Raw genomic sequence first — 13217 nt, forward strand, 5'->3', positions numbered from 1 at the left:
TGAAAATTTGGGGATCAACCCAAAATACAACATTTACAAATGACAGCTTCACACTTATGTTATCACGATGCGGGGACACTGAAACTATCAAAAACAAAGACTTAACTCCAAACCAAGTTTTTACAACACAAGGAAGTGTGTAAAGAACATAATATGGGGATATTATTGAGACTGGGAAATTTTCAATTGGCTCATGCATGATATCAGGAATAGGCAAGTCCTCTGGGTACTTAGATGCAAAGTAATCCAACAACACTTTAGAAGCACACAATTCTAACCCTAAATTAGTCAACTTTTGGAAGTCTAGGGGTCTAGAAACAACCTCTAAGTTGGGTGAATTATCTTGTGGGATGGATTCATCTATGGAATTAGGCAAATCATCCACACAATCATCCACAGGGTCATCTATATGTTCTGTTTGGAACAGAGAGTCACTACAAGATTCATCATCATCAGCATATAATCTTTGACATTCAAGAACTCTCAATATTTGTTCCAAACTAGGCGGTGTGTGTTTGTAATACTTCTCATATATTGTTAAAGGTGATTCTTCACTTACCACATGTGGAGTAGAAACTCCATACTGTTGCCTACGCTTATATTCAACAAGCATCATCTCAGATGAGGTTTCCTGATAATTTGACTTTCTACGCTTATATTCCGCCACCTTCATCTTAGGTGACATCTCCTAGAAAGAAGTCATCATCCTCAAAAAGTCCCTGAAAGGAAATACAAAAAAGAAACGCATAAAAAGGAAAAAAGAAAATCTAAAATGAAATGAAAATACTGTACAAAATAAAAATAAACCTAAAAATTAATCTAATAACAAATCCGCGTCGGCGGCGCCAGAATGATGTGATTTTTGAAGTGTTGTAGTAATAAAGATTCAAAATCTAAGACTTGTGAAGATTAATTTTAAAAATTTAGTGAAAATAATAAATATAAACAAAAGCGAGAGTTACTGGGACTAGGATTCCACCAAATATTCAAATTCATGTGATTCACCTATTTATTATAAACCATTATATCTCACTCAATAAGAATTTTGACTCTATTTCTTTGCCTAAGGTAGATTCTTAAAATATTAATTGTAAATCTTAAGCATGGCATATCAAAAGAATTAATCCTTAGCATAAACCATCAAACGAAATGACAATTAATTAAGAATTTTTTTTCTAATTTTAATTTAATGCAAATAGTCATATAAATAATTAAATGAATTTACCACATGACGAATTTTGGTTTCCTCCGTCGTCCCAGAGAAAGGTTTAACTCCACATAGTGAAAAACACGCTCAAAATATATTTTTATATCTCAAATGGTGTTTACAAAGAAGAAAAGGGAGGAGAATAATATAAGCCAGGATTTTGCAACGCTGCAAGGTCGTTACAAAACTCACTGTGACAACTGTTGCGAAGAACTATTGTTATATGGTGTCACAGAAGAGCTGCCGTTTATGGATTGGATATGTGACGGTCAAGAACGACATTTCTTATCAGTTTATTGTTCTTCAGCTTCTCCTTCTCTGCAGCAGCATAGAAATCTTCTCTGCAGCTTCTTATTCTTCTATGTAGCCTATCCCCAACTCTCAATGCCCCTCTCTGACTCCTAGGAATCATTTATATACCCAATAGTCAAGAAATATTTCGAATAAATGCTCATAATCTCCTCAGTAATGACATTAAACTCGGGAATATTTTCTTTATTCTCACGCGATTCCGAGTTGTTTGATTTATCCCCAAAACTTCCATTTGACAGAAAAATCCTGAGAGAATATATTCTCTTCAATCCTAACTTCCTATTATAACTCAGAGAATCAAATCAATTACACCCGATAATATCTTCCTTGCCCTGTTTTGGATAACTACCGAAAATAACCGAGTTTGCTTCTTCAAAACACGTAAAAGACGTGTGTACATAGTGAGCATATAATATTTGTTCAAATCCCATGAAAATCTGCAATAATATCTTCCCAAAAATACAACCATACTCCAAAAATATCTCATGGGCACGTGCGTTAACCTGTTTTTCTTCCAACTCCACGTAACCTACTGATTCTTCGAGTTTAAACAACTTGCTATCCCTGTTTAACCGTAACAGGGTTGTATTAATCCAAATATACGAGAAAATCTCGATAATAACTCTCCAATCAATTTTTGGAAGTCCTCACAGGTTTAAAACATTTTCCCGCCAAAAGTTTTTTTTTATCTTTTGCTTCAAATCGATCACTGTAGCCAAATTCGATCAAGTTCAAAGACCTTACCAAGCCTGTTTAACCAAAAGGAAGATACCCATTCAATTTCATCCATTAAGTCTCACTCGAACACCTCCAAAAGCCAAACCCTAATTCTGCCACCATTTTTCCCGCCAAAATTGAATATTCAAACGAAGAAGAAGGTCTCCCGTTATTCCGAGTGCAGGAGTGTGAATAGCAATAGGTGCTGATTAGTAAAGAAGTTGCCCCTTAGTAATTAAAATGCCCCTTATCCAAAGTAGGGGTCCGTTTAGCAAGTGTCCTCCGGGGTTGCAAAAACCACTTTTCGAGCAACTTTCTCCATAAGAGCTTATTTCCTTGAAAAGACATAAAACAAGTTTATTAGTAGTAAAAGGAGGCCTAGCTAATATAGTTATGGGTGAAAATGCGACGCACTTTCGTGCTCATCAAATTCCCCCACACTTACATTTTTCTAATCCTCGATCAGAACAGAAAATTGACCCGCTACACAGCTGGTCATATAATAAGAGAGGAAGAGACCCTCTACACAGCTGGTCATATTTTTATATTTTTTTTATATTTATATATTTTTTTTAGACCCGCTACACAGCTGGTCATAACCCTAACAATCAAATTATAATTATTATTATTTTCATTTTTATTTTTTTTAAACCCGCTACACAACTGGTCATAACATGCAAGAAAAAGGAACATACCCGCTACACAGCTGGTCATGATTTGCAAGGAATTTCCTAAAAAAATAAAGAAAAAAGTTAACCTCTCTTCCACACTTAAACATTACATTGTCCTCAATGTAATTGAGTCATCCAACGCAAATATTAAGATGGGAAATGCAAAAAGTAAACGAAAATATAAAAATAAAATACATCTATTGGAATGTACAAAAAGGATCCCCATAAACTAACAACCTGAAAATTTGGGGATCAACCCAAAAGACAACATTTTACAAATGACAGCTTCACACTTATGTTATCACGATGCGGAGACACTGAAACTATCAAAAACAGAGACTTACTTCCAAACCAAGTTTTTACAACACAAGGAAGTGTGTAAATAACATAATATGGGGATATTATTGGGACTGAGAAATTTTCAATTGTCTCATGCACAATATCAGGAATAGGCAAGTCCTCTGGGTACTTTGATGCAAAGTAATCCAACAACACTTTAGAAGCACACAATTCTAACCCTAAATTAGGCAACTTTTGGAAGTCTAGGGGTCTAGAAACAACCTCTAAGTTGAGTGAATTATCTTGTGGGATGGATTCATCTATGGAATTAGGAAAATCATCCACACAATCATCCACAGGGTCATCTATATGTTCTGTTTGGAACAGAGAGTCACTACAAGATTCATCATCATCATCATCATCATATAATCTTTGACATTCAAGAACTCTCAATCTTTGTTCCAAACTAGGCGGTGTGTGTTTGTAATACTTCTCATATATTGTTAAAGGTGATTATTCACTTACCACATGTGGAGTAGAAACTCCATACTGTTTCCTACGCTTATATTCAGCAAGCATCAGCTCAGATGAGGTTTCCTGATAATTTGACTTTCTACGCTTATATTCCGCCAGCGTCATCTTAGTTAACATCTCCTCGGAAGAAGTCATCATCCTCAAAAAGTCCCTGAAAAGAAATACAAAAAGAAACGCATAAAAAAGAAAAAAGAAAGTCTAAAATGAAATGAAAATAATGTACAAAATAAAAATAAACCTAAAAATTAATATAAAAACAAATCCGCGTCGGCGGCGCCAAAATGATGTGATTTTTGAAGTGTCGTAGTAATAAAGATTCGAACTCTAAGACTTGTGAAGATTAATTTTAAAGATTTAATGAAAATAATAAATATAAACAAAAGCGAGAGTTACTGGGACTAGGATTCCACCAAATATTCAAATTCATGCGATTCACCTATTTATTCTAAACCATTATAGCTCATTCAATAAGAATTTTGACTCTATTTCTTTGCCTAAGGTAGATTCTTAAAATATTAATTGTAAATCATTTAATCATGCCATATTAAAAGAATTAATCCTTAGCATAAACCATCAAACGAAATGACAATTAATTAAGAGAAATCTTTTTCTAATTTTAATTTAATGCAAATAGTCATATAAATAATTAAATGAATTTACCACATGACGGATTTTGGTTTCCTCCGTCGTCTTAGAGAAAGGTTTAGCTCCACATAGTGAAAAACACGCTCAAAATATATTTTTATATCTCAAATGGTGTTTACAAAGAAGAAAAGGGTGGAGAATAATATAAACCAGGAGTTTGCAATGCTGCAAGGTCGTTACAAAACTCACTGTTACAACTGTTGCGAAGAACTATTGTTATATGGTGTTGCAGAAGAGCTGTCGTTTATGTATTGGATATGTGACGGTCAAGAACGACAGTTCTTATCAGTTTATTATTCTTCAGCTTCTCCTTCTCTGCAGCAGCATAGAAATCTGCTCTGCAACTTCTTATTCTTCTCTGTAGCCTATCCCCAACTCTCGATGTCCCTCTCTGACTCCTAGGAATCATCTATATACCGTATAGTCAAGAAATATTTCGAATAAATGCTCATAATCTCCTCAGTAATGACATTAAACTCGGGAATATTTTCTTTATTCTCACGCGATTCTGAGTTGTTTGATTTATCCCCAAAACTTCCGTCCGACAGAAAAATCCTAAGAGAATATCCTCTCTTCAATCCTAACTTCCTATTATATCTCAGAGAATCAAACCAATTACACCCGATAATATCTTCATTGCCCTGTTTTGGATAACTACCGAAAATAACCGAGTTTGCTTCTTTAAAACACGTAAAAGACGTGTGTACATAGTAAGCATATAATATTTGTTCAAATCCCATGAAAATCTGCAATAATATCTTCCCAAAAATACAGCCATACTCCAAAAATATCTCATGGGCACGTGCATTAACCTGTTTTTCTTCCAACTCCACGTAATCTCCTGATTCTTCGAGTTTAAACAACTTGCTATCCCTGTTTAACCGTAACAGGGTTGTATTAATCCAAATATACGAGAAAATCTCGATAATAACTCTTCAATCAATTTTCAGAAATCTTCACAGGTTTAAAACATTTTCCCGCCAAAAGTATTTTTTTTATCTTTTGCTTCAAATCGATCACCGTAGCCAAATTCGATCAAGTTCAAAGACCTTACCAATCCTGTTTAACCAAAAGCAAGATACCCATTCAATTTCAGCCATTAAGTCTCACTCTAACACCTCCAAAAGCCAAACCCTAATTCTTCCACCATTCCCCCCCCCCCAAAAAAAAAAATTGAATATTCAAACGAAGAAGAAGGTCTCCCCTTATCCTGAGTGCTGGAGTGTGAATAGCAATAGGTGCTGATTAGTAAAGAAGGTGCCCCTTAGTAATTAAGATGCCCCTTATCCAAAGTAGGGGTCTGTTTAGCAAGTGTCCCCCGGGGGTGCAAAAACCACTTTTCGAGCAACTTTCTCCATAAGAGCTTATTTCCTTGAAAAGACATAAAACAAGTTTATTAGTAATAAAATGAGGCATAGCTAATATAGTTATGGGTGAAAATGCGCCGCACTTTCGTGCTCATCACTTAGCTTAAATATTAAATCAGGAGTTCATCTAACGATGAATATCAATTGCTTTGTTACTAAACTATCTTATATTTGGTTGTAAGCAACCCTGATTTGAAAGACTATATAAGGGAGAACTCTAGCATCTGGGAAACCTAATCCTGATACTCTCGTATGTCCTAGTTTCAAACTAGAGTTGATTCTCCTTTAACCTAGGTTTTCCAAAACCGTTATTAGGTTAATGACTTGAAGACTTCATCGGGATTCGTGAAGCCGGATCCAACTATTTTCTCTGTAGTTACATATTATGATCTTACTTTTTCTATCGCTTTGAGTTTTAGCTTCTCTAAGATTTACTTGAGATTTATCTGCGGTAGGTAAGATATAAATAGTAATCACAACAGTTCTTCGTCTCAGATTCTTGTGATTCCGCAATAACTTCTTTTGTTAATCAGTTAGGTTATTGTGAGGTGACTAATATTTCTAGGCTGCTCTTCGGGGAGTATAAGACCAGATTATTAGTTGAGTTTCATGTTCACCTTGATTTATCCAAAGACGAAAACAAAACCAGAATAGATATATCTGTGAGAGACATATTTGTTTATAATTCTTCGACTTTGGGTCGTCGAAACTCTTAGTTGTGGGTGAGATCAGCTAAGGGAATCACATGCGCAGAGTCCTTCTGGGATTCAAGAGGCGCAAGGAACGCGACTGTACCTTAATCGGTGTGAGACTTGGTTAGGGTTCAACTACATTCCAGTCTAAAGTTAACTTGTAGTAGAGTCTGTAATGGCTTAATACAGTGTGGTGTTCAAATAAGGACTAGGTCCGGGGTTTTTCTGCATTTGTGGTTTCCTCGTTAACAATTTTTTTGGTGTAGGTGTTATTTCTTTTCCGCATTATATTTGTTTATATAATTGAAATATCACAGGTTGCGCTTAGTTCAATCACAATTGATAAATCTGACCTTGCTTGTTGGATAGAACTTGATTGACACTCGGACATTGGTTTTTGGTACCTTCCGTGTTATTCTCGTATCAATTAGTCTCATGGATTTCTATCTAGTTGATTTACTGATTATATTGAGAAAGAGATAAATCTCTTTGATATCTTTCTTGATTGAGTCTCACTTTTAAGTTGGTCCTCTCAGAATTATATTGGAGTATAGTCCATACAGATTGCCGAACGAAATATTGGGTGTGGTTATTATACCCCCGCGTTTTCAAAGTTTGTAAGAAGAACAAACTTCACTATTTGTAGACCAATGTAATTTGGACACCAAGGAATTTCCATAACCAAAAATATTCTCAAGATATGCAATAAACACCTACTATCGATTTTGTCCACTTCCAACCAATATCCAACTTTCATACCGAAATCCTTATTGGATTACAACTCAATATTAGCTAGCATACAAGATATTTAATTAATATATCTTTCAGAGAAATGTTTTGCTTGCTCGAAAAACAAAACATATATATTCGGAGATCTTAACAAAAAGATTCTAAACACTTTGTTTGGGATCTCACCTTCAGTATCAAGGAATATATTTGAACAGTAAAATATAATATTTGTACACATGTTCAAATTGCTCACAATGTTAACATCTTGAACTTTACTATTTTGCAAACCCAACTTCCAAAATCACACAAACCCTGAAGTGTACATGAGTTCAGAAATAAGTTTTTCCATGGGGATCGGTTCTGCTAGAGATCCCCAATTGGGATCGAACCTGCTACAGATCTTCAATGCATAGGGATCGGTCATGTTATAGATCCCCAATAGGAGACGGACCACCAATCTATTGATTTCTTCAACTACGAAACAAGTTTCCCAAGTCTACTTCCTTAAAGTTATTAATTAAACATAGTTTTCTAGGCATGAAATCAATTCTAAATTCATTACACAATCTAGTAACAAGTTACAAAGATTATGTGTATGTCGCAATTACGAAATTTAAAAGATAGACGTTATACTTCGTAACTCAATAAGATGATAAAGTCTCTAACACTAGAGTTTCATACATATAACTTCGCATGTTATGTTTTCAATCTAAACAACTTGAAAGTAACGTATGTAGAAATGGAAACAAGTCAAGTCTTGTATTGCTAACCTTAAGTAGAAGGATGATGTCTTTGTGGATGTCGATACGTCTTCAAAATATTCGAATCTTTAGAGTAATACTTGTATGTCTTGACATTTTTAGACTTCCTAGTCTAACATAACGAAGTTGACTCTAGTAATCTAATCAAGCAACTTTGAATTTTGATATTAAAGCATGACAAACAATCTTGACATACCAACGGTTGGTGGGTTCAACCGAGCATGCTCTAACATCATCCTATGTGGAGGTCTTATTAACACCTTTATTTAGCGGGTCATTGCTAAAAGACAAAAAATTAAAGATAAAAGTTTCATCTAAAGCTCATCTCTAATATCCAAGGTCTTATCTAACAAACTTTGTTTAAATTTAGAAACAAATTATGATGTGGACTTAAGACCCAAGGTCATAGACACAATCTAATCTAGACTTTCTCCTTTACCCCATTTAAGCTCCCCAAAATTAGATATATTTCTCATTCACTATATTATTTCACAAAAGGATCGGAGCAGAAAAGCCTCTCTCGTATCACAAGTCTTGTCCTTCTTTTTTTATGACATTCACCTTTGTATTGAAGATGAAATTCTGGTATAAAAGGTCTAAAATCTTAGGTGCCATGTAATTTCAATACCTTGACCCCTTGCATTGGGGATGCTCTCACAGATGTATATACAAACCCATACATCGTGGAAATTACATTAACCCGTTCTTAGAGATTCCATATGTGATTTATGTTGTACAAACCTTTCATTGGTATTCTTCACACATCCATGAGTCATGTCCATGTGCCAGTCATGAGAGCATATCCAATGCAAGGGGTCAAGGTCATCCTACGTGGAGATCTTATTAACACATTTTTCTTTGTGGGTCATTGCTAATGACAAAAATAAATAAATTAAGATAAGACTTTTAACCTAAAGTTCATATAAAATCCGTAAGGTTTTATTTGATAAACTTTATTTAAATCTAGAGACAAATGATGATGTGGACTTAATACCAGGGTCATGAAGAAAGTCTATTCTAGACTTTCACCTTTACCCCCACTTAGCCATATCATCTTTCTTTATGACCTTAACCTTCGTATTGGAGATGAAAACTTGATATAAAAGGTCTTAAATCTCATGTGTGTCATCAAGTGTATTCAATCTCGTCCGTCTCGGCCGAGATTCCAGTAATATTCTCGATTTCGCCCCTACAACAAACGATTCTTACAATTTCGCCGAGCCGAGATTTAAACGTAAATCTCGCCTGACTCACCCAAATCTCGGCCGAGACAAGTCATCCCCAAATTTCAGTTTTCAATTTCTGAATTTTTTCACAACAAAAATCATCTTTTCAACAACAAAGAAACAAAGTTTTGTAACAGGAACCCTAGCTACATTATACAGCAACACCATCAATTGAAGCAGTAGATGACGAGAACATTACACAAAAACAGCCAGGTGTGATTAAATCCTGTTATTCTTATATTTGATGTTTTTTTTTTATATGGTTTCATTTTTTTACTTTTAATAGTTAAACGAAATTTGATTATTTGGGTTTGTTTCCAATGATTTCATTGTGTTCTTTTTTTTTTTTTGCTCGACATTTGGGTTTGTTCAGTGATTTCATTGGAGGGTTTTTCTTTTTGCAGGAAAAATTTAGTGATTAAAGGCTTTGATTTTTGTGATTAGATTGATATTTCGGTTGGAAATTTCCAATTTCTATTTTGGAAAATATAATAATGTCGATATTGGCACTCTACACACTTCCGACTGTGTTCTTGTATGGGAAATCTATCAGAGATAGAAAACAAGTATATTAGCTCCATGGACTAGTTCTTGGTTACTGAAACAAGTAACAATATTGTAGTCAAAAGTATCAACATACGATACTATGACAACTAGTTATTCAAATGTGAGACATGTGTCATCCAATTAATCTGACCAAGAATAATCAAGATAGATTACTTAAGCTACTAACATTTGCAGAAAGTTAAACTTATACTCATTTTCTATTTTAAAAAGATGGTGTGGTTTTGTTGGATTTATACAAGCTTTACGGGTATATATGTGCAAATTTGTACAAAATACTTGATGTACGTACAAGTGTAAAATTTGGAAACAAGGATGGAAAAATTATTCCGAAATTTTCACCGAGAATCTCCAAAAAATCTCGTTGTAGTGTCTCGCTCCAGGCAGAGACAGACCGAAATCCGAGATTGACTACATTTTTAAGACCTTTGCCCTTGTGTTGGAGATGCTCTGATTAGACGTAATCCTATCTAAAATTTAGGTTGTGTCACTCGGTCAGTAATGGATTTGTACACAAACCGGAAACCCGACCCTAACGGGTACTGATTATATACTTAAGGCCAGGGGTTTTGAGAACCGCTTCGGCTTCGTACAAAGTCCATTCATTTTGAACCTAAAACCCTCGACATTTACTTATTCTTCTCTTGAAAAAGGGAAACGAAAATGTTCTCTGGATAGGATTTCAATAATAAACCCTAAATTTCACTCAGAACCCTAACATTTTCACCAGACTTATGTAATACAGTAGTTCATTTCCTGGTTAAACTCAGTAAACCTCCTCATAGAAGAAGAATCAAAGCTTACAAAGTCATAGGTAAGAACTTACCAACATATTGAAATTTTATTCGATTGATTTGGTTATTTAGATTTATCTATTAACATCTGAAGTTGATCAGAAAACTTAGAAGATATAGGTTTTTAGGGGATATCTTTTTTAATTTTCGTAAGTTTGATGTTATCAACCAAAAGGTTAAGTAGCTACATTTTAGTTACAATGTTATCTGCGACCCGAATTTCTTAGGTTTAGCTTTGGTAATAAATCTGGTAATTCTGGATTCTATACTGAGTAGTGAATGCGAATTGGAAAACTGCAAAGAATTTTAATCGACTGTCTTATCTCTATCTCTAGTTGTTATAGGGTTGTGTTTCTATGTGTTGACTTCATTTAGCTCGTAAACGTTTTTATCTTAGGCCAATTCAGTTTGATGTATTGTCAAGAGATTATGTTCAGTTTGTCCAATTGGTCTGTTTGGTTCTTAAAGGTGAAGGGAAGTGGCTATGCTTACTATACGGATTCTGGTTGACTGTTAAATGGATTGTTTTCAGTCTTTCAGATTTTCCTTTAGTTATACTGTTACACAGTCTGGTTAAATGCTTTTTCTTCTGCACCTTGTGGTTTTAATAAACTCATAACTTGCACAGGGTGACCTTGCATCATTCCAAACCTTTTTTCCACAATGACATGTGCCTGCATAAGTCGGTATCCAGTACTCCACCCAAGAGCAATTCTACCTTTGGCCTCTAGATTGAGATTTCGTGGTCGAATCACCCGGCCTTATCCCTCTGCTACCTCAACAACGGCTTCCTCAAGATCAGGATTTCTTTCAGCGGCTATTACATGTGAACTAAACCAGTCCAATGTGTTCCAGAAGTCCGAGGAATGGTTTGCCCTACGGAAAGATAAGCTGACAGCAAGCACGTTTAGTACGGCTTTGGGCTTTTGGAAAGGAAATCGTCGTTCCGAGCTCTGGCACGAGAAGGTCTTTTCACCAGATACCGATTCATTCACCGCTGCCGCAAGGGCTTGCATGAATTGGGGTGTTGTTAATGAGCCTGTAGCAATTGAACGTTACAAAAGTATAACAGGTCGAGAAGTTGACTTGTTAGGCTTTGCTACACATACAGAGGAGCAGTTTGGATGGGTAGGTGCCTCCCCCGATGGATTACTTGGGTCCTCCACAGATGGTGGATATTAGAGGTGAAGTGTCCGTATAACAAGGGAAAGCCTGAGCTGGCTCTACCCTGGTCAACACTCCCCTTCTATTACATGCCTCAGGTGCAGGGTCAAATGGAGGTCCTGGATAGAGATTGGGTTGACTTGTACTGCTGGACTCAAAACGGAAGCACCATTTTCCGCGTACATCGCGATCGGCAATACTGGCAGTTGATGACTGGGATCCTACAGGAGTTTTGGTGGGAAAATGTAATTCCTGCCAGAGAACTTTTGTTGCTTGGGAAAGAGCAGGATGTTAAAGTTTACGAGCCGTCTTCAACACATAGGCAAACTGGATTGATGATTGTTAAAAGCTTGAAACTAGCTGCAGAATCGGAATTGCTATGTAGGGAGATTGCTGGTGAGATCAACTTTTTCAAACCAAAATGATATAGCTGAATGATTGGTAAGGGCTCATTTCATTACTTTTGTTATTCAGCCAACATCTTTCAACGACATCTGTATTGCACAGGGCAGGTATAATCTCATTATAGGTTTACGAAATTCCAACTCCAAAAGAATGTATGAATAGGTGATATTCCATTCTTTAACAAATCCCTTTGGTGTATTTTTAAGTCCTGCCAATCTTTAAGTTCATGGCACTGTATACTATATTGTCACGCTTACATTTTATGTTGTGTCTCAAGTAACTTCTTACCAAAATACAACCCATCAGATGTGTTCTCTATGAAAATGCTATTCAGATTTTGTTAATTCTAGATGGATAGGCCAAGAAATTGAAACCAGAGGATAGAAATGATATAAAAGAATCTTGAATAGGAATGAATGAAGTACAGAGCAATTGAAACCGAAGGATAGACATGATAACTGATAAATTGGTTAAAACCTACAAACAGAAGTTGGTTGGGAAACAAGGGCCATAATTTTCTATTTTCTGTAGAACCTCTGTATCATTTTTTTTTTTGGCAACTTTCAGTTAATCTGACCATTAAAAGACAGGTTTCTAAAGATACACATCTAGAAATGAAGCAAAGACAAACTGAAAACATATGAGTTTCTGGGCAAGAATTTGAGAATTCCAAATAGGTTCTCCTTCCAGCATTCCGGCACGAAGAAGGTAAAAGAACAGAAAGTTAACAAGTGAGGCATGTACGGTGGTTTGTCGTGGGCAGACCAGTGGGATAACTGCCCAGACCCACCACCACCTGCAAAGTCTGAAGATGAAAATAAGAAGGGAAAAGATGGGTCCAAGGACAAGTCGAGTTCAAAGAAATTTGGCCTGAAATGGGTGAAAGATCTTTGCAAGAAAAATAAAAAATAACATCTGATGATCAAGAAACATTTATTGCCCGAATTAGAATAACTGTTTATTTGTTCAATTTCTTTTTTTTTTTATTAATTCTTTGCGAGCCAGTTTTTTGTTCTTTCAGTTTATGGTTTGATTATGTCATGTAATGTACGATTTTTAATCTCTAGATTCTTCTTCCTTGAAATCTATTTCTTCATTTGTTCTTCATTGCTCTCCCATTGTACAACAATGGGGAGGAAGATGTAAATCT

The 13217-nt window shown here is 35.5% G+C and overlaps 1 pseudogene; it reads left to right on the forward strand.

Moving 5' to 3' along the window:
* Positions 1-10303: 10303 nt before the first annotated feature.
* On the forward strand, positions 10304-13214 carry LOC113302641 (annotated as a pseudogene).
* The last annotated feature ends 3 nt before the right edge of the window (positions 13215-13217 follow it).

Source organism: Papaver somniferum, chromosome 8 (genome assembly GCF_003573695.1).
Source record: "Papaver somniferum cultivar HN1 chromosome 8, ASM357369v1, whole genome shotgun sequence".
Classification (NCBI taxonomy): Eukaryota; Viridiplantae; Streptophyta; class Magnoliopsida; order Ranunculales; family Papaveraceae; genus Papaver; species Papaver somniferum.